At 31.0% G+C, this 6,302-nt stretch overlaps 1 long non-coding RNA gene across 1 annotated transcript; it reads left to right on the top strand.

The window, feature by feature from the left end:
* The first annotated feature begins 3,646 nt into the window (after nucleotides 1–3,646).
* Nucleotides 3,647–4,382, top strand: LOC108904151. The gene is made up of 3 exons (XR_001964224.1): nucleotides 3,647–3,691; nucleotides 3,919–4,032; nucleotides 4,252–4,382. It is a non-coding gene; the product is annotated as an uncharacterized LOC108904151 (long non-coding RNA).
* The last annotated feature ends 1,920 nt before the right edge of the window (nucleotides 4,383–6,302 follow it).

Below are 6,302 nucleotides of genomic sequence, written 5' to 3'. Positions count from 1 at the left end.
TATAATATAATTTTGAATTTCCTGACAAATAGACAAAACATTTTAACCGTTAAAATATGTTCATATACTCTTTTAAAAGTATTTTTAAATATTTCAGGAACGGTGAATGATATCAAAATAGAATTTAGTACATAGTATAAGAACATAATGTACAGCAAAAGACACCCATCAAAATTTTGTTCTTTCTATTCACCAGCTTATATTCTATTCTCACATTTGGAATTACCTATTTAATTATCTAAGAAAACTGCCTCTCTTTCCAATTTACCTTATTTTTTTTGTAAAGAAATATAGGCTACTAAGACTTTGTAGAAACAGAATTTACTTGATATTGAGAGTATAATGCAATGCCAGCCAAAGCATATAGCCCTTAGAGTAGCTGTTTAGCACAATATACGAGTAAATGCTGCCGAAATTTAAAAAAAATCAAATTAAAACTCAAATTATTGATAACCACTGACGTAAATGAACCGTATATAAAACTTTTACATATTTGTCTTAGAATGTTTTATCGACATCAAGATCCGCCAGAAAAGCATATTTTTATAGATGTCATATAGATGTGTATGCAAAGTTTACAGTAAAGTACCTACAGTACTTTAAACTATAGTTCACTAATCGTAAAATAAAATTTTATTTAACATATTTTTTACATATTTACATATCATAAAGTCAAAGGACATGTTTGTAAAAAAGAATAATGGTGAATGCATAATTGTTTATTTGAAATGAATAATATAAAAACATGCGATAATTTTAGTCTTTTAAAATGCTCAGAAAATAACCGAACGTTTTGAATTGTGCGCTATTGGAGATATTTAGTGATTTGCGGTTGGCAGCATTGCGTTGTATGTAACCTTCTCTGCAACCACATGTTCTTGGATTGTTGATATCTGATTTAGCTTTCTTGATATTGTTATTTTTAGTGACGATTTTTGAAAAATGTGCGATTTTCTGGAACAACGATGCAACGTAAAATTTTCACGGAAACCTTTTAACTTTTTGAAAGAATCTTACGGAGATGATGCTCTGGATCGTACGTAATGATACGAATGGCAATGAATCTCAACGACCACGACCCAAGAAAGTACGTCAGTCTCGATCCAATGTCAAAGTGATACTCACTGTTTTTTTTTCGACTTTAATTGAATTGTACATTTTCAATTCTTGCCTCAAGGTGAAAAAGTGACCAGAGTTGTGTCAAACATGGTTCTTGCACCATGATAATGCACCCACACACTCAGTTTTGTCAATTCGTGCAAAAAATCAAATTTCTGTCCTCCCTCACTCTTCTTACTCGACAGATTTGGCTACTTGCGGTCTTTTCTTATTCCTGAAATTAAAATCAGTGCTGAAAGAACCCCGTTTCCAAACTGTTGATGACATCATAGCAAATTCATCAGAGACTTTAAAGCCCATTTCAAATGAGGCTATCCAGGATTGATTGCTTCGCGAAATGAATACACCGCTGGGAAAAGTGTGTAAATATGGGAAGGGAATACTTTGATGGAGACAAGGACCAATAATGTATAAAATTTATCATAAACAGACCTCGTATAACGTATATTTAATATCCACAACAAATATAAATGAAAAATAATGTAGTACCAAATTAATATATTTCAGTAAAGTACTAGCTAATACACTGTAATCCTTTTTTTACTAAAAACAGATGAAGCGCCAAGGAGAGGCATAAAATAATTAATTCTTAGTAAAGAACACACCTCATTAGTATAGCTTTTCATAATAATCAATACTGCACGTACACAAAACAATCACGAATGTATACCATATTAGCGCAATGATTTATGAAGCGGAATTAAAGTTATGTTTACGATGTATGGCATCGGAATACTTCGTCTTTGTACGTGATGCAAATGGGCGAAGAAAAAGAGCGAGTTCACTTCTCGCAGCAACAGATTTACTTGTAGTAACCGTCTGCACCCTTGTATACAATAAAACGTTTAGTTGTGCCAATAATATAAGTTTCAATGATCTTATTTTCCAACCACAACAGGAAGTAAATTTTAAAATTTACAAATCACAGGTGATGTAATAATTTATCAGAAGTATAACATGTCTAGAAATCTTATCTTACTTGTGGGTAATAATCAAGATACCTGCGACGTTAAAAAAACATTTAGGGCATTCATTTTTTTAGCAACATAGTTTAATTGGAGGCTTCAGTTTTTACATTTTACGAATTTTTTTAAATACTTTCCGGATACCTAAAAACTCGAAAAAAATTCTAAGCTGAACTTCTAAATATGTGATTGATTAATTCCCTGACTGAAAAATTTAAGGGCTTTGTTTATATGAACTTGTTTTTGTAACAAAGTATAATCGACGTATATATCGATTTATTAGACATTCGAGAATAGTAATACAAATACCACCCAGAACTATTTGCACATGCTACATAACTATCGGTCGATCAGACGCTCCTGGGAAAAGCTCTCTTCCTCTAAAGCAACACAAGCCTGAGTGTTTACCTGAACTGTCGAAGAGCCCTATCTATTATTCATAATGAGGACAAGAGCATCGCTAATTATCCATTAGTTGCAGGTCGTTAAACGAGCCAAATGAAAATACCGCCCGGTGGACTGCTTTATTATTATTTATATATTGCGAAACCTTCATCGTTATGAGAATCGGTGTAAAATTGGTGTTACTTTGTACTCATGTTATTAGTTAGTACCATTTCTGAGAGTAAGGGGCATTCAACCTAGCGGTCATTCACAAAAACTAATTTACTTATGAATCGAAAGTTTGGATTATCTTTAACCCAATATCTACAATTTTAAAAGGAAACCACGCCATTAGTTGTAAATCAACATTCATTCGTCAGTAAGTAAAATATTGTGATGAAGGAATCTGTTTTCAATTAGTTTCTCGCCCATTGTTAAACAAAAATCCACACAACGACCACCATCAAGCAATTTATAATTAAACACTGGTTTGAATGGATAGATTTTGTTGTATACTAAAATTCTTTGAGTATGAGATCTGCTAATATCTATGGTTTCTGACCTCTTCCTGAGTGATATCTTTGGAATGTCTTGTACAGAGTCCATAACTACAACACTAGCAGCATCGTTATCATTGCATTCTTTTTTTATCTTTAAAATATTCTTTACATCACCAGTAGTATCGAGTTTTATAATTAGCTTGCGAACTGTGATTATTGTTCTTTTCTGACTAAACCCCATATTTAAGCATTTCTTGAGTTCTCAAATAACTTTGTTAGATACAGTTTTTAACGAAAACAAAAAGTAAAGGCACTTTGCTTAGGGAAAATTTCACATTTTCAAATTACATATTTGGTTACAAGCAAAACTTTTTATCAAGAATAACTTTTTCTAGAAAAATCATCAATAAAAAAGTTTACAAGAGTGGGGTACTCTATCTGGGAACACACTGTATATATTCTTCTTCACAAAGCGATATACTAAATTACCTAATACGATATTTTTATCTCGTTCTCAATGATAATTTTACAAAAGTTCCCGTTGTGGTAATTACATATTGCCTATAATTATTTTAATAGAAATTTATCATTGTTCAATTTTCACAATTAGAAAATGTTAAATTATTTATAATTATTTAATTAGTTTGATAGCGAATTCATTTTTGTATAAATACGGGTATTACTTTGGCTACAACCACATCGTAGCAAGCGAGTAGCTAACAGGTAAGTTAAATTTTTGTATTTGTTCTTTTAGTTTAAATAGTAAAAAACGTTTGAATTTTTATAATCCATTATTTTTTTTAATTTTAATGATAAATCTTCAACAAGAATTTATAAAACAACTCAACTCTGATTTTTTAGTAAAATATCCTCCTTTTTTTATAACCATAGCAAATATGCATCAGAAAGAATATTCAGTCCTATTACCAAAAAGATTATTTTTACTTCAGATCATATTTTCCACCTGCAAACCAGATCCTGAACATGAATTTCTTCAAAGTAATTTTCATGGTAGCTGCCGCTGTTGCCGCTTTGAGCGGTTATTATGTAGAAGCTGTACTGAGGTAAATTTTTATACAATTTTCTTGAAATTGTTTGTTGCACCACTCAAGACTATTATTACTAAGTACCTACGTTACCAAACATACCTACATACCCACACTTCTTCTTGTATAGTTGCCATACAATTTATTATAGCAAAAATTGGTTGCAAATTAGAGGCAACTATAATATTTGCACATAAAGATAAATATATATTACCTAAAATTTTTATTTTATTACAGTCCCAATGCCAATCCCAGCAACGTCAAGTATTTGGGAGCTACAAGCAGATACGATTAATAAAAAAAGATATGCTTCTCTTGTAGATTTTTAAATCGAAACATTAAGGAAATAAAATTCATCACAAAAAATATATCTCATTTTGAATTCCCTGACCCTGCGAGTTCAGCATATGTGAAGTCATCTGAATTTTTTGAATTGTTAACATCCAAATTATATGCTTATTCTTGATATAAAGGTATTTTCATCGAATTAAATATTCTGTAATATATTTTACATTCATGTACAATGTATACACATCATAATGTATAATTTTTTCAAGATAAAATGTAGGGTAATCAAATACTTATATTTGCTTTTTCATTTATGTTTGAGATAAATCTTAAGAAAAATTTAGTTGCTATTATTTGTTCGAGCTGTTATCAGATTTTAAATATGCCATAATATGTTGCATGTACCACGATTATCACTAAACTCAACTTAAGTACTTCCTTATTAGGTCGGTATCACGTGATGGATAAATAATAGTATTAAATATAAATGTACCCAACAGTAAAGCAATATTTTTCAAGTAAAATAAGAGAAGAAACTGAGAGAAAGCTTATAGCTAGATAAAAAGTATGCAAATATTTTCACTCAAAGCTAGAGACTTACCAATTAAGAAAAAAAAACGGAAAAATTGAAAAAAATTGTTTTTTTCCGAAACAAAAAAAAATGGGAAAAAATTGAAGAATCTCGAAATAAAAACTCTTGAAAAAAATACTTATTAAGGTTTTTTCATTATATATTTCGATGGAATAAACCTCAGTGAGTATGAAAATAACATATTTTAACAAATACCTTCAAATTTCAAAATATTAGAACTCGCAGGCAAATGTTATTAAAAGGTAAATATAATATAATTTTTGAGATTTTATGAAAAATTCCTTTCATGTGCTACCAATACTAACTAAACAACAGTTAAAGAAACGAATTGTACGATGTAAAGAGCACGTTAGGCCAGTGGCGGCTCGTCAGGTGACGCAAGTGACGCGACGCTTCACCTAAAATTTCCGTTTGGTTGTGCAATTTAAAATTATTTTTAATTTTATATAAATTTTATAATTTAGGTATAATTCTGTATTGAAAATGTACTGTGTTGGTTTGTTTTATACGCAGAAATAAACAGTATAGTTGCGCGATGAACGCCTCCTAAAAAAACATTGCCTTCTTTGAGCGCGAACATCATCCTCGTACCATACAAGGTATAGCATAAGCAAGTGATGCGGATCGAAATCAGTTTGTATTCCGCTTCACTTCATAGCGCTGTTTACGGCGGTTGTCATGGCAACGAGGCGGCCAACACGTGAGTGAGAAGTGACACGGATATTGAAGTAGCATTGTCATCGCCCATTGCCTGCCTTTAAATTAAACAGTTTAAAGATACGCGTCACCCAGTGCACGATTATAACAGTTCTTTGTTAATATTTGTTTTGTATCAATAATTGTAGAAATGTTTCCTATGTATGATCCAGTATATATTTTTTCTATTCTATTTTTTATAAAATCTAAATGAAAATCAGTTTTTCGGTAATATTGCAAATGCAACTAAACTTTTCGAGATTCATGTAAAGCCTGCGGCCCTTTTTTTTTAGTAAATTAAGATGCTACACTTATTCTCAATGTCTCGAGCCGCCACTGCTTTAGGCTGAAACCACATATCTTGATTTGGGGCTTACTGTAGGAGTTTGCAACTTTTATATTTAAATAGGTACGTTAGATTTAGCTCAAATATAAATATCGCTGATCATGATGATAATCATTTCCATTTTATTTAGTAAATTGAAATAAATAAGAAGACTCAAATCTTTCATATAGCCCCAAAAAATAATGTCTAACGTCGACTAAATCGATGTCGTGTATCCAAAAAAGTTACAATATCTCGTAAACGAGGCCCCAAATAGAAATCTTACAAGAGTGAAGAAAATAGAATAAAACATCGCTTTATCTAAAAAAAAATATTCAGTACTCAAAAAAAATAGAGGGTTCATGCAACCCCCCTCCCCTCCGTTCG

This window comes from Anoplophora glabripennis, unplaced genomic scaffold (assembly GCF_000390285.2).
Source record: "Anoplophora glabripennis isolate ALB-LARVAE unplaced genomic scaffold, Agla_2.0 scaffold151, whole genome shotgun sequence".
Classification (NCBI taxonomy): Eukaryota; Metazoa; Arthropoda; class Insecta; order Coleoptera; family Cerambycidae; genus Anoplophora; species Anoplophora glabripennis.
The sequence above is the reverse complement of the archived record's forward strand: the minus strand, read 5'-3'. Positions and strand labels throughout refer to the sequence as shown.